General features: G+C 45.0%; 1 protein-coding gene across 3 annotated transcripts in view; it reads right to left on the bottom strand.

The window, feature by feature from the left end:
- The window catches only part of RAP1B (RAP1B, member of RAS oncogene family), a 493,712-nt gene that overhangs the window by 430,891 nt on the left and 35,407 nt on the right, over window positions 1-27,414 (bottom strand). Inside the window, exon 2 of one of the 3 annotated variants that reach the window (XM_085653470.1) lies at window positions 1,055-1,129. The exons of the other annotated variants lie outside the window; for them this stretch is intronic. The gene's annotated coding sequence lies outside the window, so the exon portion shown is untranslated. The remainder of the gene's footprint in view (window positions 1-1,054; window positions 1,130-27,414) is intronic. 3 annotated transcript variants of the gene reach the window in all.

Here is a 27,414-nt window from a genome sequence, read left to right as displayed (position 1 = left end):
TGGGAGTGTTCACTTAAACCTGCCCCTTCATCTGAGAACTCAAGATTCAAGCAATTCCCATGGTCACAAGACCTAAAATAAGAGAAAGATGGTTTGTGATGACTTAAGAGACCTTTACTAAGGCTCTGAGAGCTAAAGAACCAAGGGCTAAAATTATATCCTTTGTAGCGGTTCCATCAACAGATTCCATTCAATTAATAAAGACACCTGAACTGACCGTGAAAGACAATTATGAACCAATACTGTGGTTTGTAATTTGAAAAAATGCTTTGCATTTCTTGTCAAAAGTTTGAGTCCTCTACCTTGGAAAGGTTATGGCCTAGGAGCAAAGACAGTTAAACAAGCACACAGTTCCAAGTTTGATGGCATCTCGCTAAATACTTGCAGACAGCTTCTCACCCACTATCAAATGTATTCCTGTCAAGAGCAAGAGTAAATTAATATTTCGGGTGTTGATGGGAAGGGAACATGCCCAAAACTGGGAGAGTTATAAATTTTCTACAATAAAAAAAATAATAATAATAATAATAATAATAATAATCAACTGTAAACGCATATCAGAGTCATCTTTCCACAGGATTACACAGGACAGATATGCAAGTTCTTTATCGCATGGTAGGCATTTAGGTCACATCAACATTAGGTAGGTCCTGTAAGGGTTCCATCCCCCCCCGTCCAACTGTGTGCATTTCCAAGATACACACTACATACCAACAAACTAGTACATCAATCACTATCAGCACTCCAAAAACCAGCAGAAACATACAGGGAACGAGGTCACATGGGGAAATATATAAAGCAGGCACAATACATGGGAGATGGTAGAGGCTTCCGTGGACAACAACTAGCTACTACTGTGAACATATTCCTAAATGGACTGCAGGGTAGGAGAGGTTTTGGCTGGGAACCAGTCAGTATGTAAACTTTTATGGCACATCCTACCATGGTGAAGGCCAGCGGTATGTGGGAGAGTTACACAAGTAGTTAAAATTTAGTGTAAAAACATGGTCGAGTTGAAGTTGCCTTAACAACAGTCATAAATGTTACAACAAACCTGTAGTCATTTACTTGCCATGATCATCCAAGTAAAAGGCATCTGTGTGGTTATTTAGCAGAGATGCAGGGCCAACTGGGTGCAGTAAATACAATGAAAACAGAAAGGGAAAAAAACTTTAATATGCAATATTTTCAACATACGTTTAACTACAGTGTTAAACAGGACCGTGTTACTAGCTTCAGCCCAAGACGAAAAACACACACCTTAAGAAAACAATTTTACCCCACCACTTCACAAAATAATAAATGGGGCAACATATCTTTAAGGGCAAGAAAAGCACGTTTGAGGTCCTCATAATAAACAAATATATCTCAAAGCCGTCCAAACCAGCCCATTTGTTCTACTACAAATGAAACTGCTGAATATAGATTAGCGATACTGAAACAGGACAAGTCTTCGTTTATCACAGAGGTATCCTTTCTGCTCGATTGTTGCCATACCAATGCACTCCTGGAGTTTAATGTAGCAGCAATTACTGACGATCTGTGGTGGAGGCAGAGAAACGTGGGGGTGTTGAAGGAGAAAAAAAGCGCAATGCCACAGTTTAGTTAACAGCCCCTAGGCGGGCGAGGCAGAGGAAAGAGCAAAAATTAACATTTGACAGGGCAGTTAATCCCGGTTCTCTAGACCGAACGCCACTCCTCCGAGTATTAGTCAGAGGGTACAAGACTAAATACTGTTGGGTGGTAAACCTGTTAATGCTGTAACCACCGTCATATTCTGGTCCTGCCAAATAAACATGAACAGAAACGTATGATGCACTTGCCTGGATAGGAATCTATATCAGGGTAATAACCCACCCAATCCCAATGATTAGGAATTTTGCGTTACTTTTTCGACATGACAAGAAATAGTTCAAATGTGTTGGGAGCGAGGACGAAATGTATTGGTTTCCTCGACCTAGCTACCTCCTTGTGCACTAATACTGAAAGGTGAAAATAGCATTATAAGTCGTTAGTTAAAAGCAGACAGTGTGCGAGAAATGGTAGTCAAGAATAAATCAATGCACCAGTTTATGACAGGGAAGCACTGTTTGCTCACTTGTGCTCCGCCTTTTTCTATTATCAGCACGCGGGGACTGATTCTCAAGCAGTAAACATTGTAAGAAAAATCATACCTCAGGTCAGAATGAGACCGACATCTTCTATAAAGTGCCTGTCTTAGTAAATGCTGTCATGACAGGAGTGGGTGCTTACAGAATACACATGGCCGTGTAAAATATCTTGGGTGACTGGAAACTATCTACAGGGTTGTGCAATTTGATAACATTTCTACTTGTACAAGAGACAATGCTTCATAAATCTTCTTGCCCTGTATAAAAAGTACTTGTCCCATTTGCTGCAATGCAGTGACGCATCAAATTATGACAGCATTCTCCTATCAGAGTTTTGATAATATTTTCTCTGATTATGTCAGGGCCCGCGCTATGTCATGGTTTGGATTCTAGGAAGCTTTTGGTTAATACACATTTTTGATAATAGCAAACTCCTAAACATACTAGGGTTCTATTTCTGTCAAATATTGGACTATTCTCAGGCTCAGTTTAAGAGCAGCCTTGTATTAAGGGCTGCTTTTTGATTACAACAGAGCTCTGAATATGCCAGAGTTCTGATTATAGCAGAGTTCAGGATTCACCACTCCATTTCGTACTTTAGCTTCTGAGGAAGTGTCTTGTGAAACACTTTGCCAAATGTGATGCGTTAGCTCGATTTCACAAAATATTAACTTAAATCAGAGGTCTCCAACCTTTTCTGTAAAGAAAGCTACTTCTGATCAGAGAAAATTGTTGTGAGCTACTGAAGGCCAAGAAACTCGCACATTGTTACCAGACACCCCCTCACCAGGTTTCATGGACTTTAAATCTAATGTCAATGGAGCCTGATGCTATGGTTTGGACAAAATACTGTGACTAGGGGTACTATGATAGGGCTGCCGTTTGAGTCAGTGAGTGTATGATCTGTGGGGATGTGTGAATGTGTATGAATGAATGGGATACATGTGTATGGGTGACTGAGAGCCCGTGTTATAAGTACTTTTGGCACAGGCCATAACTTTCCCCATATGTGACACTGTTACATGTACAACACAAACATAAAAATCATTTTGCTTATACACGGGAGAAATTTAAAGTGCAGGAAAATGTTCTACAAAATGTTCATAATAAGTCAAAAATGTCTGCACTTTAAATTTTACCCATTTTCTTCCCAGCCACAGGGAGCAAGAGGCTTGCTGTGTGTAAATGTGACACTTGAAACGTGAGAAAATTCAACTGAAGAGTTAACTGTATGTTTATATCCATTACATAAAACTCTTCATTTTAATTTTCTCCCAAGTCAAAGGCTCTTTACAAACAGCAGGCATTTTACTCGCAGTGGCATGTAGACATGATGCCATATTTATAACAGGAAAACAGTCATTTGATTAAACGTGCGGAATTTAAAGTGAAGAAACATGCTTCATGAAACATTAGGACTTAATTGGCTTAATTTAAAGTAGAGAAAAACATTCAAACTTAATGTTTCAAAAACAAATGTGTCTTCACTTTAAATTTCTCCTATTTAAAAGAAAATATCTATGTTTTTTACTTAGGTCTACCAGCCACTGGGAGCAAGATGCCGGTTTGTAAATGCCACACTTTAAGAAAGGAGAACATACAAATGAAGAGTTAATTTAATCATTAAGTTAACTCTCCATTTTAAGTCTCTCTTATTTAAAACATTCAGAAACATTACTTTCTCATGTGCCAATATTAGGTTGACAATAACTTATTTAAGAGTTGAATACCTCAGTGCTTCAGTTCGGAACTGCTGTGATCCACCTGGGTCAAAATCTGAGTGGACCACTGATCATCATCAGGCTCAGCTATCTGCAGCCTGATAGCAATGTAAAATACACACAGCCTTTCTTTAACTTTACAAGGAAAAACACAACACTTTTTAATTGCAGTTCTTAACAAAAAACTAGCTCAAGATTTGGAGCTACAGGAACAACTGGTTGGACACCAGCACTAGACGGAGGACTAATGCACTGCATGTGAATGCAGAAGAGATTCACATAGCAAAACATTAAAACTTGCAGTCCTTGACCCCAAACAATACATCCTCGGCATTAGGAGTTCCATACAGCTGATCTAAGAAACAGGTGAAGTGGTGAAAGCAGCAGACTAAATTTCAGTAGGACAGCCTTCCCATTCAGTGCAGTTCTTTATACCCTAAAATATACACACATTGTCTGTAGGACCAACAGAGGAAAAAAGGCTTCAGAAAGGTAAACACTAAGGGAAATTTTGTTTCTGTAAAGAGATCACCACTGAACACAGGAACAGTACCAGCAGGGCTCGAAAAATTATAAAAATGTTAGTAGACCTGCAGGTCTGGTAACCTTAATAATCTACTTGACCTAACTATAACGTGCTTGACACGTCAACTGGTCTCAATGCGATTGTCACACAGTTCACTTCACTAAATCCTCTAACTTTAGACACAGAAAGAAAAGTAAATGTAGGAACACAAACTGACTTTTGACCTCTGTCTCTGAAAGCCAACAAATATGACAAGATAGCAAGATTTAAATACATTTTTTTTTGCTCATTCACTTAGTGAGCAAGCAGAATACCTGTTAGCTCGCCAGTAAGGGCGATTAAATCTGGCTCGCCATAGCGAGTGGGTGAGTGGATTTTTAGAGCCCTGTACCAATGTGAACATTGGGAGTGTTTAAGGAGTTCTCGGTCTGAGAAGGTTTCAAACTCCCTCATGGTTCGGTTCTTTGCTAATCACTTCAAATTGAGGTATTTTGTGGTTGAATGTGAACAATTCTCTTTTTTTGTAGCATTAAAGCTTCGAAAAACGTGGGACTTAGCTAGCATCCTTTATGAGAAACTTGGAAATTCCCCATGAACTTGTGGGGGGTACTCGTTTTAGAATGCCTCTCAACCAAAACCATGCCATGGCTTGAATAAAGAAAGGTATACATACTTTTGACCGTTCTTGTGCATTTATCAGCTGGAAGGTACACAAAAGAAATCGGTTAATCCTTAAGGGACTCACAGAGCTTTTGCTATTTAAGGTACTGTGTGTCTTTTTGCACTATTGTAGACCTTGAGATCATTCTTGGAGTGAATAAATGGCATAATGAGGGAATTCCATTGGAATATGTTCTAGTTGGAGATTGGTCTTGAAAAATCAACTTTTAGGGTCTACAAAATTGTTTACACGTCTTTGGTCCTTGCAGCTTGAAACTTTCAACAGGAATCTATTTTCCCAAATATGTACCTGCGTAGTCTTAAAGTGTTTTTTCCTATCCAGACTGCTAGATTAAGTTTTTGTCTTCTTGGTCAATCTTAGCCACCCTTTGCTACTAGCATATCCTTGATTGAGGGATCTCTGCAGCTTCTAATCAATGCTATTTTAACTTGTTTCGTGATTACTGGCGCTCGGGTCAGAAGTAATAGGTATGTAGTTAGGAAGTATTCCAGCAGACCGCTCTTACACCTGTTGAAGCCATGGGAGTAGACTGTGGTCCCTTCAAACAGATGGTGGGTAAGGCTGTGTCAACAAGCTACCTCAGTTGCTGGTTCTTCCTCTTGTCCCCCAAGGTGCAGGTAACAATCAGTCCCGAAAAAGATGGACAATGAAAGTGTGTCAGTGTAGGAGGAAGTTGAGACTTCTTTGCTAACCAGATGTTAGAGTGCACCTCTAGGGCCATTCAGAGTTTAAACAATAGAGCTTCTATTATTTGGTGGATACTCTTTGCTGTGCAGAAATGAGCAGCACAACTGTGCATCAGTAGGATCGTATGATGCATTGTACAGCATGACAATCCCCTGGAACGACCAATATAGGAGCAGCTTATTCCATTCCAAAGAAAAATCAGTCCCCCACAATAGCCCTAAATGTGCTAGATATTTCTTGGAAACGTGCCTCACACACTCAGGAAAGTGAGTGACTGCGCTTCACTCAGCCCGTGGGCCTTATGCATATATTTTCTGTGTTTTGACCTGGTCTCATCTTTTCAGTGGGCTCAGGCTAACTGAGACGACTCATTAATGGGTGGGCTTCACTAACATCATCATAATAATAAGGGCAGTTTAATTAAGAGGCCGCATGTGGGAAAGGTGAGGCATTCACAGTGATACCAGAAGGCTCCAGTGCCACACTTTATCCCATCCAGGCTCGCCACACGGACATCACCACTTACAGATCCCAGTGTTCACACAGCTTCCCCACTGGCCTTGTGGAGAAAGAAGAGCCCCACAAATGCAGAGTTTAGTCAAGCCCCTCTTTGAAGGTTTGGAGAGGGCAACATATGGTTGCCGTGAAATGCCCAAAACAGGAATATTGTGTCTGCACCATTCCCACAGTCCACTAATGGAGGGAGGAAAAATACACACAAGCAGGTGGGAAGCCTGAATCACACACAGAATACCTGACCGTAGGCACGCACAATAGCGTTCTGCCCTAACCAGTCCTACTGGAGCGATGCACTTTACTAATTTTGGGTCTGTCCCCAGGAGATACGCTACATATTTATGTAAAGTATGCAGGGCATGGTTGGCACATATCTCACAAATCCTTCCCTGTTTTGAGTAGATGAAGTTGAACTTGGTGAAATGCTGTGATCATTGTGGACAGTAAGACACACACACACACACACACACACACATCTGCACACCACATTCAAACCCCACTCCTCACGTTGGTTAAAAAAAAAAAAGAACTCCAGCAAAGAGCCCATCTGAGGGGTCCGTTGGACATTTCAGAGCTAGCCCAACAAGCAGCTGCCCGATGAAGCATGACACCTTTCAGGGTGTGTGAGGGCCCTTGCTCCTAATAGGAGAACTCTCCTGGACTTTCCTGGATTCACAACACTAGGAGACCTAGATCCCCACACAAACTGCACACTCCTTGTTTTCATAGTCGATTTAAAGGGCGCATGTGCTGGAACTTAAACAAGCCCCTGTCCCTCCTCTTTGGTATTGATGCAAAGTGCAGAGAAACAGAGGTACCATGTGAATGCAAAGTAGAGCTACCAAACTGAGCATGTACAGGGAATTAAAGGGGCGGGGGTAGCAGTGTTTCCATTTTCTATAACCGGAATAGCCTGCATCAGATTGGAATCTGTCAAATTCCTGCTGATTACAAACATTTTAATAGATATTCTTGCCTCTAGCAAATACGAGGCAAAAGCATTGGAATTTGATTCTTAGTTACCCAGGAAACCAACAGGATTCTCGATCTTATGTAATTGCAACTAAGTGAATTTGGGGTTTCTGGCTTAAAGAATATTCAAAGTATGAAGAAGAGAAAATAAAATCGAGATTAGATACTGAACATTAGTCATTTGTAGACTGGGTGTTTTTTCGTTACTTTACACACAGTACAATTAAGAAACCGAAAAAATAAACCAAAACATTAATAGCATTACAAAAAAAATAATTATACTCAGTAGCACAACATCAAATTAGTGTACGATAGGAGCAGTTACTTTGTCATGCTTCCGCAGTAACCTCCAGTAAATCATGGCGGAAAAGGGGAAAAAAGATGTTATTGTAACAAGGTCTAAATTGAACATTTGTTTAAATATGAAGATTACAAGCAGATACAGAACATCTACACCAGTTGTTCCCAAGTATCAATTGTAATAAATAAGTTCAGTGGGCTGCTGAAATTACTAAATGTGCATGTTATTTCAGAAAGTTCCAGAAGATCTATAACTGGTGTTAAATCAGTTGACTAAAACCTATAAATAGATGTGCGACTTGTGGAAACAAACTGTCTTGTGAAGGTTTGCAACTGGTATGAATGCCAATACTTTTTTTTTTTTTAAAGGATCCGTTGCAAGAAACACTTTATTTAGTCCTTTAATGTTAAGACATATGGAAACTAAACATTGACTGATTGAACTAGCATAATTCCAACACAATTCACATTTTCTCTTCAGGCTTCTATTAATTCATAAGTGAAACACTGGCTACCATTAAACCAATGTAAATGCATAAATACATCCATCCATCCTACACAAACATCTCAGTAACGGGGAAAGCAGAACCTCAAAGGGTAAATGCCTTTCGTTATAAAATACAAGTTAGAGTTTAGCAGAAACAGACTCCAAAACATACTACTAGAAATTCGATTTTACACCAAAAAAGGTTCATATAAAAAAAATGCTGCCTGCACTTAATCCCACCATCAAGCACATGTCCCCAACTACGCTATGACTGATATTTCTAAACTAAATTAACCCAGTCATGAAAATAGATGGGAAGTTTATTTGGATTGTGAAATCAAATATAAGTGAACATTTATGTTGGGGGTTACTTCTGAAAGGTAAAGATTTTGACAGTTAAACACTTGAAGTTGGTCTTTCAAATAATATTCTTTGCGACTATAATTTGCACATAGACCCGGACTTATTTTTTTTGTTTGAATCTGTTTGAGTTTTACCATATGAATCTTAATGACAATACAAACAGAATATGAAGTAAGGGTAGAGTTTAGTTAAAAACAAGTCATTGTTCACCTGCGGATTTAAAAAAAAGCTGGTACACGAGGATCACAATATAACAAAATTAGGCGTTCACATTGAAGAGGAAAGGAACATTTCAAGCGGTAAAAGAGGGGCAGTTAGGTAACGATATATTAAAAACACATTTGTACACATTAGCCTTGTATTAAAGGAAGCATTACAAGTGAACTTATGATGTTGCAAAATAAAGGGTAAGTCTAGTGTCTCAGAGAAAAGAGTGTTGTTAATAAACAGTTACATTTTTAATCGTTTTTCAGAGAGAACTAAATCACAACATTGAAAGAAATCAACTACAATACATCCCTCAAAGAGACCCATGAAGTTTCCCCACCTGTAATATGTCCACAGATCGGGTGATGTTACCAGTGCAAAGAAATGCTGTTTTTCATACCTAGACCGAGTTTGACACTGAGGGGAGTTTGCTGGTCTCCGATGTCGCGAGAAATGCAGCTGCAGTCTGCATAATGTTATATTGCGGTCATATTTAATCAGGAGTGTCTGAGTGAGAGTCAGTTGTAAACTCAAAAATAGAAGGAAGGATCACACTAGCGTATCCTAAGCATGACTGACCTCAGCCCTACTAAAAATCAGAGGCTCAAGTTTATTTTCTTTTGCTTTTTGGGCTTGCTGGTAAAGACTTTTAACGCAACTCTAAAATTACTATAGTGTACAACCTATTATTCCAAACCAATACTTTGCTTGCTTTGTATTTAATGAACCAGATCTTTAAGTTTTGCTTTAGCCGATTTAAGTTAAGGCGTAATGCAACTCGGTTTAGTACAGGCCTCCTACAAGTTGGGTGGGGGCGGGTCAAGGGTTGCCTTTAGTACCCAGACTCGAACAGTTTCTCCATGGAGATTCTTTGGTCAAAGGGTGAGAACCAGGGTTTCTACAAGAGATGTAAAGTTCTGCAGTCATACAAATTATTTTACTCTTTGTAGAAGATTTTATGGGTTTCTAGGAGCTGGCTTTTGGTTAAATCTAGCAGTATCTTCAGGACTCATGCTCAAAGATGGAAAGGTGTGGCAAAGAATACATGAAAGTGAATGCCTTGAACAAAATGGCATTTTTACAAAAAAGGGCAACTTTGCATACCTAAGAACCAGAGTATGACTTAACCCGAAAGAGTCACTGTTGCTCTGGCTAACTCTGAAAAGCATTTAACAGTTCTTATGGGTTTAATAAAAGCACGCCCATAAAAAACACATTTACATTAAGATAGCAAATGATTCAACACCACAGTAAGCCAGATTCAAAACTTGGCGTACTTTATCGATTAATATAAAATCTGTGTTGGCTTGCCCCCCACCCTCGCTCCGTTCATTCATTGTCCACGTCGGTTTGTCCCACCCCTCTTCCCTCTGTCCGTTCATTTGTTGCTAATGTTGCTTGCCTTCAACCTTGGTCCCTTCCCTCCATTGTCTGTTTGGTTTAACCCTCCCTCCCTTTGTTCGTTCATTATCCATGTTGGCTTGCCCCACTCCCCTTTTAAATTGTCCATGTTGCCATAAACCTCTGCCTCCTTTCACCAGCATGTGTCATAACAAACATTGGCAAAGCCAATAGGTCGCGTCTTTGCCAATGTTTTATCCATGTTGTATTGCAGTGTTATGATGCAGTCATAGCACTTTTTGTTGGTGTACTTTCAGCCATGCTGCATAGCAATGACACTGCTATACAACATGACAAAAACATTGACAAGGCCAACAGCTCTCCAGTTGGTGAGATGTATTGGTTCTGCCTATTTATTTTTTGCCGAGTGATGCCCCCTTTTTAGCACTAAAAATAGAAGTGGGACTTTTGTGACTGGTTTGAATTCAGAAACAGCAATCAGTCATTCAAGCAAAAAGGAAAGGTAAGGAGTTAACAGCCTACAACATATGCCAAATGAATGCTTAAATACAGCAATCTGGGCAAGTTTAGAGGTCTAGAACATAATAGGACATGTCGTGTGAAAATATTAATTGGATCCTTCCAAATTCATGCATCAGTTTGGGATCGTTCAAACCAGGACTCCTTTCTGTTATACATCTCCTCTTTTTGCTCGTGAACTGCAAAAGAACACAGTTAACATTTCAAAGGATAGATTGCTACAAATGATTGTTGAAGGGCGGTGAAAGATTAGTGAAAATACAATTTTTAAGTATGGAGATTAGCATCAACAATCAGCAGCGGGGACATGAATCTACCGAGTTATCTTGACAGCAAATACCAAGTTCTGAATCGTGAAAGGCAGTTGTGTTAATGTTGACATAATACATTTTAGTAGTGTTACTGATGTGTGGTAGCAGTGGTATAGGAGCTGGTAGTTGTTACAGTGGGAGGGATTTTGGTGCAGATAGGAAGGCAAAGCGGCAGAGGAAGTAATCAGTGGCAGGAGTTGGTTGCGATATAGAGCACAGAGGGTCGTTTTGAAAACGGTTGGGCTTAAAAGGTTCACTTGAAGCACCTGTTGCCTGTAGGAGGACACACTATCTAAATCACCGAGTGTTTTAAATTGTGCGTCTAGGGCAGACAGCATTACGCAAAACCGGCACCGGCAGCTAACAGCTGCAAAATATTAACGTGATTTAGAAGTGAACAGATTCCATGAAGTATGGAAAGTCTCCCTGGCATTTACAGTAGCACATAACTCCTCACAGGTTCTTGAAGGTATTGCTGGAAACGTGAAAAAGATCTCCCTCCGAGCCCAGACAGTGGATGCAACTACTATCGAACCGAAGTAAAAATAGGGCAATCTCCCTACAATTGAAGTGCTAGTCTGGTCACTGAAGTGTTCTTTACGATACGAAGTTGTCTTTTGGGTGAATTTAAAACGCATCCTTTGAACAGTTGGTGTGAAAACGCTCAAAGTTGCAGCATGTATATATGTATAAAGCTGCAGTACTTTAGCCACCAAAACTCTGATCTCTACAGGACAGTGGTGATCACAGCCAAATCTGCTATTCTGAGAACCACACACAGGTGTGTTGTGATTGTAATGCTATTGTCCGCTCAGGGACACCATACCCCTTTCCTCCTGTCGAATCATCAACTGTTCTAGAATGTTAGCCGTTCACAGCTGATGACTAAACTGAACAGTCGTGCCTCCCTGGCTGTCCGAGACCTGAGCAGTTCTTGTATTTGGATTTATGCCTAATAAATTCTTCTTTCTACACTATGTTATGTACCCTACGTCTTTACAAGTTTGGCGACGATCCTCCAACACAAAGGACCTACACTATGCAACCTTCCAGCGAACACGAGGATTTTGAGCATGTTCGGTACTTCTTATTTTGACTGTTGACTGAATTCAGAAAGATTGTTGTATCCCACATATAATATATTCAATTATTATCCTTGGTCAGGTCAGTCGGAACTTTATGACAATGGGCTTCACCAGGATTTACCACGTTTATGTGAGCCCTAGACATTTCGTACGTTTAAAAATATATATGTTCAGCCTGCTACCGAAGTTTGCGCTTATCGAGTTACAAATATATATATTTAACTTCGCTAAAAGTCGGTTGGTACACTGGGTTTTGTGGGCTTTGCCAACTTCATTTCGCATATTTGTGCGCTGTGACAGTTCAACTGCCAAGTTCTAATAGCGCATGGTTCCAACTGATAGCTGTTTGCGTGCTGCTTTCCACTGTCTGCTGCACTCTAGCAAGGCAGGAGTTTCCTTGTAACCTTGGACGAGGTCTCCAAGTCACCGGACACCAGACTGAACGGACACTTTCTTCGAATGGACAGCGTTCCAGGAAGCTTGGTAGACGTGCTTACGTGTCTACACCTTCACGCTGTGCGGCGCCATCTTTAAGGCTCATTCACGCAACAGACATGACTCACTCGCAGCTATGTATGCCGTGCAGCTTCTCTCAGGGAACGTTTCTTCAGAGCCTTGCCTTTTACATTCGGGAACTAGATGTTGATTCTCTGCCTGCAAACAGCTACTAATAGGATGTTTGGCTGACAGGCACAGCTTTTTCGTGCTCTCTAACGCTGATGGGCACAGCTCAGAGGATTGAACGGTAGCTTCCAATACAGGCTACTTGCATTTGGCGTCACATACTGAACTCTCTACTTTAAAGCTCCTTAGTGAATCACAGGTCTTCTGGGTGTCTTGCAGATGTAGTTTGGGTATTGTTCTTTTGGTTTTGTTTCAGGTATTCTGAGCAATAGTTACATTATACATTACAGTTAAGTGAAACAGTACTTTGATTACATTTCTCCTTTCCTTACAGTAGTCAGTTTCAACTCTCAAACCTAAAGACATGTCTTCTGGGTACTTATGCAATCTATCTCCTCCCAAAACTTTTCTACCAGCTGTGGATGAGCCAGTTCTTAAATGGGAGGAGTGGAGGGAATATTTCACAAACTACATCTCCACTTTTGATGATGACGAGGAATTCACTGCAGACAAGAAATTTAAAATACTCTTACATTGCTTGGGCGTGGGTGGTATAAAGGTGTACAATGGCATAAATAGAAAAAAAACTAGAGCCACAGGGGAAGACGATGTGTACATCAATGTTATTGATGATTTCGAATAGTTACATAAACCCACAGTTTGCGTGGCTGTTGACAGGTACACATTTTTCCACAGGAAGCAGGGTAAGGTGGAATCGATAGACGACTATGTCTCAGCTTTAAAAAACATAGCCATAACTTGTCGCTTCAGCAAACTGCATGATGAGTTCATCAGGGATAAAATAGTAATGCAGGGTTCGAATACTGATATTCAGGAAAATTTGTGGGCCAAAGGTGAAAGTCCCTTGCAAAGTGTTATCGACGTAGCTAGAATGGTCGAACGTACTGGTAGGTGTGCCAAGGCAGTCCTTGCTGAAATCAAATTAAAAAAAAAAAAAAAAAAAAAAAAAAAAAAAAAAAAAAAAAAGGAAGAAGGTACTGTGGTTATGGTGGGGAACTCTAAAATATTTCCCAAGCAGGGGAAGAAAGTTTGTAGTAGCAAACCAGTTAACGGTAAAGTGTCCAGTTAACGGTAAAGTGTGTTATTAACAGAAAGCGTTGCTTCAGATGTGGTAGTTCTAACAATTTGGCCAACATCAAGAAATGCCCAGCCAGGAAACTTAAGTGTTCGTTTTATGGGGTTGTTTGACATTTTCAAAAATTATGCAGGAAAAAAACTGTTAGGTCTGTCAAGTTAGTTAAGGTTGAAGGCAAAACTGCAAACAATACGCCTGACGAAGACAATGTAAACGTGTGCGCTCAACATTGAGGACGATCTTGTAATGCAAGTCAATAACACGCAGGCTTCCAGGTTAAAGAGACTAGTTTGTGATATGTCAATAGGTGGTGTAAACACTTCCATCATGACAGACTTGGGTTCACCCTTTACCATCGTTAGCAAATTGGTGTGGGAGAAAAGATTTTGCCATCCTTGCATAAACAATTGGAGAAATCTGACATTACCATCAAGATGTTTACAGGGGATCCTATAGAGGTTTGTGGCTATAGGAAACTTAAGTTAGCATTCAACGGGAGAGAATCTTTGGGCAAATGTATGTGTCCATGATTGGACCTTCCATATTGGGGTGGACGGACCAGGGAAGTCTGGGCGTAGTACTGGACCCCCAATAGTTTTGAGAGGCACTCCTTGCTAGCGGTCCTGCTCTCGATCCGCTCCGTGGTTTTGCTGCTCCCGCCACTGTTTGGTCGAGGTCTGCACTGCGTTTGGCTCGGCTCAGCTCGCTCACCTAAGGCCCCCGGTCCGGATCCCTCGTTACTGCCCCAAGGTGCTTACTCCGGCGGATAGGTCGGTGATTGTGCTCTGGTTGGGGTGGCAGTGGCAGGAAGCGGAGGACTGAAGCTTTTTGCAGTGGCGAAGCCAGCATTCTGATCCCGGACTGGTGGACCGGTGGAGGCAGCTGAGAGGTGCACTCGAGGTAACGAAAGGGCTGAAGGAGGGAACTGCCTTGCTTCCTGAGCACTCCCTCCCGAGATCTTCGTCTCCGATTTCTGGGTTCCCGCGGCAGAAATCGCCAGGTTATGTTAGAAGGTGACAGCTGAGTAATTCTCGGCGTTGAACAGTGGAACAGAGCTGACAGCTGGAAAAAAGAAGGGAGGAAACCGGGAAAATTCCGAGCAACCGGGCAGCGGACTTCAAGTCCCGGTCTTGTTCCTGCTTCGCTCAGGTTACTACTACTGCCTGCACTACCTCCCAGGAGGGGAGAGCGTGGGGGTCACTCACCCGGCTCCCACTTGATCGAGGGGAGGCAAGGCGAGGCTGTGTAAGGGTGCTGGAGGTAAAGCAGAGAACGACGCACGAGCGCAGCTGCTATTAGAGGCAGTTGCAAAGTAAAAGCCCGGTGTAAAAAAAAAAAAAAAGCAAGCATTGGCATAGCCAATAGGTCTCGCCTTTGGGACCTTATAAGTGTTTAGCCATGCAACAGTTGCATAACTAAACACTTATAAGGTCCAAAAAGCGAGGCCTATTGGCTATGCCAATGCTTGTTTTAACTGCTACAATCTATTTAAGCCTCACGGAGAACATCAAAGTGGCCATGCGGCCGTGAAAGTAATCGCTGTAAAACGCGGTGCGCGCCCGCGCACATGCACTCTAGCTCTAGGCTGGCCTGGTAGCACTTTTTGGAGCCCTCTCAATAAGTCTCGCTAGACCAGCGCATACGCTGGGTCAGGCGAGACCTAAAAAACATAACAACCATAAGGAAAAGGAGGGTACAAACCAATAGAGAGATAGAGCTTAGAGCTTAGAACAGCTCGGCTTGTACCACCTCCTCAAGGGCTCATTAGCTCACAAACAGGTAACAACTGCTAGTCAGGCATTGGTGAAATTATAGCGTCACTCCAGTGTTACCCACCGAGTTCAAGAGCAGTTGGATATCGGACATTATTGCTGTATCACTGAAAATTGCTGAAAACTGCTCTAAATCACCACAAAAACTCTGTTGCGTACTTGGTTATTACATCATCGTGCACTACCGTGCCTCATTTACCTCTCACTTACTTCTCTCAAGTCCTTTGAAGTCCTTAAAAACCTCTCCAAAAAAAAAAAAAAGGTTGCTTTGGACTTTGAATATTGCAAACATCATGATGAACATGGAAAGGACATAAGGAAACTGGGAATTGTTGCACCACCAGGTCGCAATTTATTGTCACCTAGCAGCGCAAGAGTTGAACAAGTAACAGGTAACAAGCTGCATACCGTGTCCACGCACCACAACTACAACGAAACACAACAAATATCAAATACATCAATTGTGTATAAAACGGAAAAGATAGCAAAAAGCTAGGAGATCAGGCAGAGTGAGGCAACCACCTTCCAACTCAGCCAATATAAAATCAAATTCCAAAATCAACTCCCCATCCAAACCTCGGAAAAGGAAACCAGCCAGTATCTTCACCAATAAATTTAAGCTCCACCAAAAACGGAGAAAGTCAAACAACGGAAAACAGGGAAGATATGTCAGTTATTAATCAAGAACCAAGATCTAGTCGTTAACTAATTCCCACTCTGGATTTTAACAAATCCTGAAACACAAAGTGTCACAACAACAAATTTATCGTATTACCCTGTTTAGCGACAGCTCCTTAACGATTGCAGCAACCACAGGAACCATCCCAGGTGTTTCCGCCTTCGGCATTAAAATAGTCACCAATGGGTTTAAACAACCTTATAACCATTGAGGGAACGCCAGTGACGAAAAAGATACGTTTTATCCAACCAAAGATATATACGAAGTTTTCTTTCCTAAAAGATCCTGGCTCAGCAATTTTTTTCTAAGACAGGGAGCATCAAGGGCCTCCACACACCGCTCCTACCAAGCAAACAATCAAAGCTGTATAAAAAAACGCCGACAGCAAACTAACAGGCCCCCCAGGCAAGCTGGGCCTTTGAATACATCTAATATTGAGGTAGCTGAAGCAAGGTCAGTACCATCCCCATCAAAGGTAAAAAAACAGGAAAGTGGGCTCACTTACCCACTTAGCAACCTTGGCAGTCCAAGCAATTTCCAACCACATAAATTTGGGAAAAGAGCCGTCCAATAAATCCGTTATCAAAAATTGGAGCCTGCCAAAGAAAGTTGAATCCATAGAGGCAGTAATCCACCAACACCAACATCCAGTGAGCCATGGTGAGAGCAAGGATTCTGAGATCCAGAGTCATAAAGAGGAGGAAAGGAAAGACTTACACTGTCTCCAACCACTAAGTAGTTAGCCAAAATCAAAGAAATCAAAGAAGGTAACCCAGGATATTGAAGAAATACAAATATTGCAGCAAACCAAAATAATGGAACAAGGAAGCAGAACCCAGTGTCATCAACTGGCCAAAATCTCTTTGATCCAAAACCAGACATCTCAAATAAATCTTAATAGCATCATAGGAAAAATTGTATTAAATGATAGGTCAGCAATAATCACTTCACCTCAACGTTGCACCTTACCACAGTACAACGATTTTCAACCCAGAGACAACTACGCAAACGACATGTCCTCCATAGCAGCACAGGAATGGGAGGAACTGGTTGCAACCTACAATCAGAAATCAGTTGGATGCAGTCCACCCATCGACGCATCACCAAGACTGGATAAAACTAGCAACATTGATAATCTGGGCAAAGATTCAATATGGGCAATAATTTTGAAAACTCTGCAGCATTCAATGGGGGGCGCTAGGTGGCGCACGGCGGAATGGCTGCCTCTGGGTGAAGCTCCCGCTGCTCAGCACTGAAATCCTGAAATAATCCTTCCTGAACGTCGCAAATCCTGTCAGAACGGATCTCGGTGGATGCCTTGCTAACTCTGCCACCGATTGCGACCCTCGTGGAGCTGGGCGACCAGGCGTCTGCTGGATGTACGGCCGCTGTCACGGCCGCCGACTGGCGTGAAATCCTCGCTGGTGCCGGAGCCGGGCGGTGACTGCTACGAGAGGCCGGTGCTGCACACGTGGGCGGAGAGACCCGGCTGCGTCCTCTGGGTCCCGGACAATCGGACCTACATCGGAGGTGCGGAGGGGCTGCGGAACCCTTCCTGACGCCCATACCTGAGGAAACCGCTGGCGTTGTGACATTGGGCGGTGAGGACGCGAGTTCCCTGCCCGGTGTGAAGCGGCCCTCCACGACCCGCCCCGCTGTGACCTGCGGTCTCCTGTTGGCTCTGGCGGCCTGCCTGTCCAGCCGGAGGGCGAGTGCTGGGGCTTAGGAGAGGAGGCTGAAGCCGCGCTGCCCCTGTCTAGAGGACATGAGTGCTGCGACCGAGAGGTCCGTGTTGGCGCCCGCGAGGGCGTCCTGCCTGGACTGCGGCGGTTGCTGTTTGCCTGGGGGCGCTGGTCGGAGTGTCGCGCTCCTCCCTTGCTGGGCCCGGACGGCGTTGCGGCGGAGGTAAGAGGCCTGCCGTGAGCTTCGGGGAGCCCCGACTTGTATCGCCCTGATCCTGCCCCCCCCCTTGTTGGCTGCCGGCAGCTGTGGGTGCGGAGGTCGCACTCGCTCCCAAAATCCTGATGGCGGATGGCCTGCTGAGGAAATGCGTGGTCTGACCACGCGTTTGGGGCTGAATCCGGGCGCAGGGTCCGGAGACGAAGGTCGCCCTAGCGATACCGCGGAGAGGACCCGGTTGCCCTGTGGTGTTGCTCATTGGGGAGCGGGCGGACTGCCTTGTATTCTTGCGCCCCGGATACACTGGGTCGTGTGTTTCCGACTTCGCGCCTGCAGTGGTCTACCTATCGAGACTGGCATGGGGAAGCCGGACAGCCGTCAGCCTCGTCTCACCTTTGAGGCGAAAAAATCCACTAAATCCCAGCCCGGGGAGGACGCGGGAGGGTCGGCCCAGTCAGCCGCTCCGCCGGCAGACGATGTCAAGTCTATCCTACTGGACATGAGGCAGAGTCTGGCGACTATCGTGGACAAAATGGACTCTATGCAATCACGTATGGACTCCATAGTCCACAAGGTGGATAGCCATGGTGAACGCCTCACTGAGACGGAGCGACGCATTTCGGATTCCGAAGACCGAACGACACAATTATCGGCTACGGTGACACGTATGGATAAAGTCCTCCCAGTGATATCAGTCAAGAACGAGGAGTTGGAGGCGCGTAGTCGCAGAAATAACATACGCATCATTGGCGTACCGGAGTCCACCCACACGGGTAAGATGGAGGACTATGTGGAGGGCTTGCTGCGAGCAGTGGTGGGCACGGATTCCCTCTCTCCTCATTTTATTGTCGAGAGGGCGCATAGATCGCTAGCTTCGAGGCCACCGCCGGGGGCTCCTCCTCGCCCCATCATTGCTCGCCTGCTGAACTTTCGGGACCGCGACGCGGCCCTTCGGACGGCGAGGGAACAGAGGACCCTATCCTATGATGGCAACTCCTTCACTATATTCCCGGACTTCACCCCCATGGTTCAAGAAGAACGAAAGAAGTTCATTGTAGTCAAGCAAAAACTGCGGGCTGCACAAATTGACTATGCGCTATTATACCCAGCCCGCTTGCGCATCACGCATCAGGGGAAACAGACCTTCTGCACGAGTCCTCAACAAGCAGAGGAATTCCTGAGGCGTGTCAAGAAGCGCGACCTGGAGCGCCCCACCACGCCGACCTCGGACTGATGGAGCCAGGCCACTGTTGTGCAACGCTGGGACCGGAAGCTCAGTGACTGGTAGGTTGGTGCGAGTGAACGCTGATACGACACTGGATAGGATGGCCTGCGAGCCTACCTGAACTGTATTGGGGGGCAGTCGTCGGATTCTCGCTCCTACTCCCGACGCGTCAGACTTTCAGGACGTTATGCTTTGCTGGGCACCCTCTGTCCATAGTGAGAGCTCGGTTTTCTACTGGGTATGCTCTAATGGCTCAGGGGGACATAGTGTCTCCACCTAGATTGCACCCTCAAGGGTATCACCCCATTGTCCGTTCATTGTTATATGTTGATCCCTTATGGTACTTGCTGTGGGGGAGTTTTGTGGGGGGGAGGGGGGCAGGGGGTTGATCCAGATGGCATGATTGGGATGCTGCTGTGGGTGGGGGGGGGAGGAGGGGGGTGTTGGGGATTTAAGGTATTTGATGGTTCTGATTGGCAGGAAGTGGCATTTGCATTGTTCTCTTTGCATCATTCAGGGGGCGACGGGTGCATTGTGTTGTGCTATATGAATTTGGCGATTTATTATGAGTGATCCGCCAACAGGTGGGGACTGTACTAGTCAGCTCACCTTCCTCACGTGGAATGTGAGGGGTTTGGGAAACCCTAGAAAGCGTAGGCAAATTCTGGCATACCTAGATAGACATCACATTGGGGTAGCGTTCCTTCAGGAGACACACCTCGACCCCTCCAGGCCCTCGCGGTTTGCATCACGTTGGGCCGATCGTGCTTTTTACTCATATTCCACATACTCTCGAGGCGTTGCAATCCTTATTCGGAAGCATACCCCCTTTGCGTACATAGGAGAGCGCACCGAAAGAGAGGGCAGGTACTGTGTTATTTGGGGACGTCTGGGTATGGATACGCTTACTTTAGCTTGTTATTATGGCCCCAACTCGGATGATCCGCATTGCCTCCAGGCGCTTTGGACTGAGATTTTGAGCATTGGCTCCACGTATCTAGTGTGGGGGGGGGGGGGGGGGGGAGATTTCAACCTAGTTGCGGACCCCGCACAGGACAGAGCGAACCCTGGCCCTCAGCACTACTCCCGCTCCCAGGCTTATGTCCATGGCCTCCTTACTGATCGCCATCTGATAGACGCGTGGCGCCATAGACACCCTGCGACCCTTGAGGGTACACATTGGTCAGCTGCACACTCCACTTGGGCACGATTGGATTACATCCTGGTTTCCCCTGGGCTTGCTCCCAGGCTCTGTTGGGTAAAACACTTGGCCCGCACTTACTCCGATCATGCCCCTGTCTCGATGGGTGTGGATTTAGTGGACTTGGTTGGATCTCCGATGGCGTGGAGATTGCAGCCTAATGTCCTGCTAGACGACGTCTTCCGGTCTGAACTAGCGCAGGAAATTGAGAGTTTCTTCCAACGTAATGGTGGGACGGTGGATAGTGTGGCGGTGGTTTGGGAGGCCTTCAAGGTCACCATTCGGGGGATGTGCATTTCCAAGGGGGGGGGGGGGGGCATTCTCAGAGATCTACGTAACACTCTTCGTAAATTGGAATCCGACCTTAAAGATCTGGAGTCTCGCCCCACGTTCACCAGTAATGCTGAAGCGCAAGCCAAATTCCGAGACCTGCTGTCTGACTATACGGCAACTGCGGACAGAGAGGTTCGATTCAGGGGGAAATACTTTCAGGCCCGACGGTACGGGGAGGGTGAACGGCCGGGCAAGTTCTTGGCTTGGGCGACGCGACCGCCTCGCTTTAATAATCACGTCCTCGAATTACGGGGACACTCGGGAGACCTCCACAGAGATACCCGGGCTATAATACATGCGTTTGTTACTCATTACGCTGACTTATATTCCTCCGCTCACGCACACCCACCGGAGCTGGACCGCTACTTGGGAGAGATCACACTGGGATGGCTCTCTGACGCGCAGAGAAAGTTCCTTATGGCTCCGCTAGGCCTAGACGAAATCCGGGAGGCTATAATGCAAATGGCCTCAGGAAAGGCCCCCGGCCTTGATGGCTTCCCAATAGAATTCTATAAAACTTATATTGATATTCTTGCGCCGATATTGAAGGTGGTGTTTGATGAGGCCCATACGCTGGGAGTGCTTCCGCCTTCCATGAGAGAGGCACTAATCACCTCCCTCTTAAAACCGGGTAAACCGGCAACCTCCCCGGACTCTTATCGCCCACTGTCTCTCCTTAATTGGGACGCGAAGATCCTTGCTAAGACTTTGGCTAATCGTGTGACACTCCTCATGGATGGACTGGTTCTCCCGGACCAATCGGGATTTATACCTGGCAGGGCGACGTCGCACAACTTGCGCACGCTATTCGCTACTTTACAGAACGTGGATCCCGATTTGCAGATGGTGGCGGTCTTTTTGGACGCCACAAAAGCATTTGACTCCTTGGAATGGGACTACCTGGTGGCCGCGCTGTCCCACATGGGCTTTCCTTTGGTGTTCCTGGGGTGGATAGCTATCCTCTATGGTAGCCCGTGCGCTAGAGTCTTGGTTAATGGCAGAGTGTCGGAGCCTTTCCGGGTCGCCAGAGGGACCAGACAGGGGTGCCCTCTCTCCCCACTTTTATTCGCACTGGCGATTGAGCCACTTGCCTCGAGGCTGCGGCAGCACCATCAGAACAGGGCGCTATTCTGTGAGCAGCGACAGATTTTGCTGTCGCTGTATGCAGATGACATTACCCTATATGTTCGGGACCCTCAGAATAATCTGAACCCTCTACTTCGGGAATTTTTAGTCTTCGGGGAGGTGTCGGGAGTACGGATTAACTGGTCTAAGTCTCAGATTTTCCATTTGACAGACGGCTCCCGGAAATTCTCGCTTGACTACCCCATAGAATGGAGCGACTCCGAGGTCAAATATCTTGGCATTAAGGTCTCTCGAGATAGGGAGGAGCTGATGCGATTAAACTACGGTACGACGCTGCTGCAGGTCGCCTCTTGCGTTGACCGCTGGCTTACGCTCCCATTATCGATGGCCGGACGTGCCGCTCTGATCAAGATGGTGGTGCTTCCCAAGCTCTTATACTTGTTCCTGAATATTCCTTTTCCTCCGGGGAGACACTTCTTCTCCCGGTTGCGTTCAGAACTGATACGGCTGGTGTGGGGGGGGGAGGAGACCTAGATTGAAATGGGCTGTGATGACCTCTCCTTACTCCATGGGGGGCTTCGATATTCCAGATCTGGAACTATACTATTACTGCGCCCAGGCGCATTACGCGTATTACTGGTTCCGTCCCATTGCCTTCATGCCCCAACTTGCTGCTGAGGACTGGCTTGCGGCGCCTTTGCCCCTGCCTGGCTTATTGCATAGCGTGCTTCCACATACCACCGCTAACTACAACGCCCTCCAGGGTACGGTGGATGCGTGGTTGGAAATATCAAAGCGAATGGGGAGCTCGTTTCTATACTCGCCTCTCCTCCCCATTGCTTACCACCCTCAGCTCCCCCTTTTACAGGAGAAGCTGTTTCAAAACTTAAGTCGCAAATTGGGGATTCTGACTTGGGGTGATCTGTTTACGAGTGGGCAGTTTCGTGACAGGGATCACTTCTTTGTAGGCTACGCGCCCACCCCTCTGGAGCTTTTCACTTACTTTCGACTGAGACACGGCATGAAGGCACTACTGCAGACGTTCCCGGCTGAGCCCGAGACCCTCGCTCCCCTACATAGGCTCCTACAGGCAGCCTCACCCTCCCATCTGGTCTCGATATTATATCATGCGGTTCGCTCGGATGCGCCTGTTTCTGCCTTGAGGGCTCGTGGGGAGTGGGAGCGTGAGTTGGGACTGGAGCTCTGTGAAGACAGGTGGACCTACTGTTGCTTGCAGACAGAGCAGATCTCAGCGAGTAGTAGGCATCGGATCATCCATTTTAAATTTCTGAACCGTCTCTACTGCACTCCTGTAACCAAGCACAAATTTCGACTGCAAGATTCTGATAATTGCGAGAGATGTCGCGCCCCTCAGGCGGACTTCCTCCACCTCTCCTGGACATGCCCTGCTATTCAGAGCTACTGGGGACAGGTGTACTCTGCTCTTGCACACATGATAGAACTTCCTCTTGTGCCTGAGCCGGTACAGGCATTGCTAGGATATACCAAACAGATTCCGCGCTCCTGTCGTCGATTTGTCATGATAGCGCTTTTATTAGCGAAACGGCGTATTGCTTGCCGCTGGGGACGGGGACGGGCCCCGAAATTCAAGGAGTGGCTCAAAGACCTTATATATTGTCAAGAGCAAGTACTGATATACTCCGAGCTACTTCCCGCCCGGTCCCGCCCTGCCGACATCTGGGGGCCGTTGCAGAGTTATCTGTTGCAGTATCCGGAGGTTCTGGCGGAGAGCGCCCCCCCTATGGCCCCTGACGACCCGACTTCCAATACCCAAGGTTGACATCCTGCATAGGGAGGGAGGTATACTGCTGGGGCACTATAGGTGCACCTGCTCTGTTGCTTCTGCTCCCCTGAAAAGGGGCCTTGGGAATGATGAGATACTGATCTTCTGCTAGGTACAGCTTGTTTCTTGTTTCTGTGCTGGGGAGGCCGAGCTGCTGGGAGGGGGCCAGGCGTTGGAGGGGATCGAAAAGACTGATACGATTGACTTGAGGGCTCCCAAGCCGATTATGGACAACTACGATATACATTGTTTCCCTACCTGATGTCCCCACTATTTGGGTAGGCCACTGGCCATACGCACTACTGTGTAACGAGACTCGTTCGCCTCCAGGGGAAGAGGTATATATGATGCTCATGTAATGTTTAACCCTCATTGCCATTGGAACCTGCATATATTTCTTCGTTTTGTATGTATGTGAAAGTGAACCATAAAACTTCAATAAACAAAGTAAAAAAAAAAAAAAAAAAAACTCTGAAATTCTAGAGCCGTAGTCGAATGCTGCAATCTCAAAAAATGGACTTGCAACTCATAGTTCTGCAGACCATGGCGGACACAATTTCAGGAATTGACCAGAAAATTTCAGAATTAAATGGTCTCATAAAAAGAGGCCAAGACGCCGTCTATGAGTCCCAAACAAACTTTCCACAACTGCAAACTTACGACCCGATCTTGGACAAATTATCATCTTTACCAGCAATGCTGGGAGATTTGATAAACGACCTAAAATTGACAGCCTCACAAACTCCGATTCCACAAACTTCGGACCCACCGCCAGAGTCCTTATTGACAGACATAAATCGAGAGAACGAGCCGTCTGCCGAACAGAGCTTAACAACCAACTCACTCCTAAAACAAACATCACCTTTTGACCCGTTGGATACTGCCCCTTCGATTATTTCCACACTCACAGATAATTCAACTCTAACAAACAATCAAGCTTTGAATAAAACTCGTACAAAGAAGGAAAGGAAGGAACAGGTTGTCAATGAACGGAAGGCATTATAAAGAGACACAACTGTATCCTCCCGCCTTAGCAGCGACTCGCGGACGAAAAGCAAAAAACAAAGATCAACCATCAGCCTCTTATAAGACCACAGGTAGCACTACTTCACCATTTTTAGAATCTTGCGACAAACAGATAACCAGTTCGACTCAGGAAATTGTCCTAAAAGAACTTGAACAGGAATGCCCTCAAACCAAACCAATCGGTACATAATGCTCACAATGTTAAGCCAACATTTGTTGAACATACTCGAATAATAAAAAGTGCGGACAACGCTACAGTCATCAAAACAGAGTTGCCGCTTCAATCAAAATGGCACTTAAACAGCAACACAAGGCCTCAAAAGGCAGATAACATTCCAACGGAGCAACTAAACCACTCAGACACAATACGCTTAGCACGTTCCCCTCAACCCTTCCACCAAGATAATGCGGGACTTCCAGTAAATCTAATAGCACCTCAGTATTTGCATACTAGTCTGGCATCATTCCTTTTCATTCCTGAATATACATCCCGAGGTAGGGATGATATATTGAACAGGGGTAACATACTGAGACTTTTGCACTCAGTCACCACCCTAGAAAATATTAGCCCTTCAGAACTTGCACAAATAGCGTTTCAGCCAAACACCGAACCCCACCGCCCGGAAATAACGAAAGCAACCTGGAACTCCGCCGAGACAGTGAGTAAAATCATGGAAGAAGAAGCAACATTCCAACAATGGGGGATCGAGTTGAGATGAGATTAGAACAGCGCCCCCGTTATCCAACACCCATTTTACCATCCAATAGGTCTTTAGCACCCAAAAGAACCAACTCAGTTTTAAGGGGTGCTAGGAGTAATTCCCCGAGGGCATACCCCAAAGACAATAGGAAACTACAAACAGGACAAAATCCAAACCACAGTACTTATTTTTCGCGAGACTGTAACCCTAATTGGAAGTCAATCCAACGCACAATTAGCACAACGACTGGCGCAACTTGACAAAAAGGGCAAGAACTAGCTAATCCCTTAAATAAGATGAGGGATATCAGTATCTGCTCATGGAACATCAATGGCTTAGCCAGCAAAAGCAACGATCGGGAATTTCTTCAATATCTGAACAGATTTGATTTCCTATTGCTTCAAGAAACCTGGGAAGAAAAAGCATTTGAACTGTTAGGGTTTGCATCATTTTGTATCCCGGCTAATAAAAATTCCACCTTTGGGCAGAGATCAGGTGGACTGATGCTTTCTGCATCTATACAAACCATAGGCGAAATTAAAGAAAACTCACATACCTCCCCCGAGTGCAATACAGGCGGTAAAGATCTCACTTTGGTTACGGAACCTGCCTCAAGAAGTAATCATAATTAATGTATACATACATCCAAACCAAAAGCAAAAGGCCACAAAAGATTTGGGAGCAGCCTTGGAGAAGATAAGGGAAGAACGGGACTCCGACTTAATCATCATGGTGGGGGATTTTAACATGCTTCTCATCAGCGAGGACCAAGACGACGACCTTACTCGAGATTTGAATGTGGCATGGGGCGTACCCACACAAGGCTCGGTAAAAAACAGCAAATTAACTAAGTACTCAAAAAATGTGCTCCAAAATTTGGAAAATCTCAACCGAAGGGCCTTGAATGGGCGTTATGTCGAAGACGACCCACCAGTTGCAACCTTCCACTCTAATAAACAAACCGCTCATCTTGATTACATGTTTATATCCTTAAACATGTTCAGCTGGACCAAAATGTTCAGAATAGGGATGAGTGACTTCAGCGACCATCTACCCTTAGAAACCATAATAAAAGTTAACGCAAAACTGGAAAAAGAACTATACAAAGGCCCTTGCTTGGAAGTCACGTCAAACCTACGGCGGTTACGATGCAACATTGATAACATTGGGTCAGTAAGTACAACAGCAAAAAACCTTTTTACTCAAACAGCCAATTCCTCATGTAAAGCTTCGGAAAACTGGCAAAGCTTCATTACAAAAATTAGCGAGAAGCTGATAAAAAAACCTGCCAAACGCGTTACGCCAGGGGAAGAGAGTCCCTAATAAAAATCTAGTAACCCTGGAAATGAAGACTCAAAAACGGCTAATAAATCAAACACTAAGGCTGTTACGAAAGGATCAAACAAATTGCAGTTTGTGAACAGTCCTACAGACAGCAAGAAAACACCTGAAACGGATGAAATGGGAAAAAAGGAAGGAACAGAATGAAGATCTATGGGCAAAGCTCCATTATGAAGGGAAGCAGAAAAATAGTTCGAAGTTCTGGCAAATGGTTAAAAAAAAAAAAAAAAAAAATAACCCAGAGCACCGGGGCCAAAACTCCCACATACCAGAGGAGGTTTGGACAAAATATCTGTCATTGCATTTTAACAATGAGGACATCACAGAGGGTGTTGTAACACACATACCTCGTGCAGAAACCATGTGGCCCAAAATTGAAGGCAAAGAAACCAGCTGCACACCCATAAGGTTCCAGGAAAAGTGTGAGAATGGGTCTACGACCTCACCTAAACTCGATAAATTAGTACCAGCGGCAGAAGTTTCGATATGTGCCGAGCAATGGCAAAATGTAATTATTCCAGCGGACGTAAAACGACAAATAAAAAGAGGGCGATCCGCAGGAGCACCGGGCCCACATGGTATTCCACCCATGTTGTACAAGGAAGACGTGGAATTTTGGAGCAAATCATTGGCATCCTTATTCAATAGTCTAACTTACACCCAGATACTTCCTGAGTCCTGGTATGGGTCAGTTATTAGCCCGATTTATAAGCATGGTAGCAAGAAGCATCCAAATAACTACCTGCTCATTGCATTACTAAGTGTAGAAGCTAAATAT

The sequence above is a fragment of the Triturus cristatus genome, chromosome 4_1 (genome assembly GCF_964204655.1).
Source record: "Triturus cristatus chromosome 4_1, aTriCri1.1, whole genome shotgun sequence".
NCBI lineage: Eukaryota > Metazoa > Chordata > Amphibia > Caudata > Salamandridae > Triturus > Triturus cristatus.
This window is presented reverse-complemented; position numbering and strand designations above follow the sequence as displayed.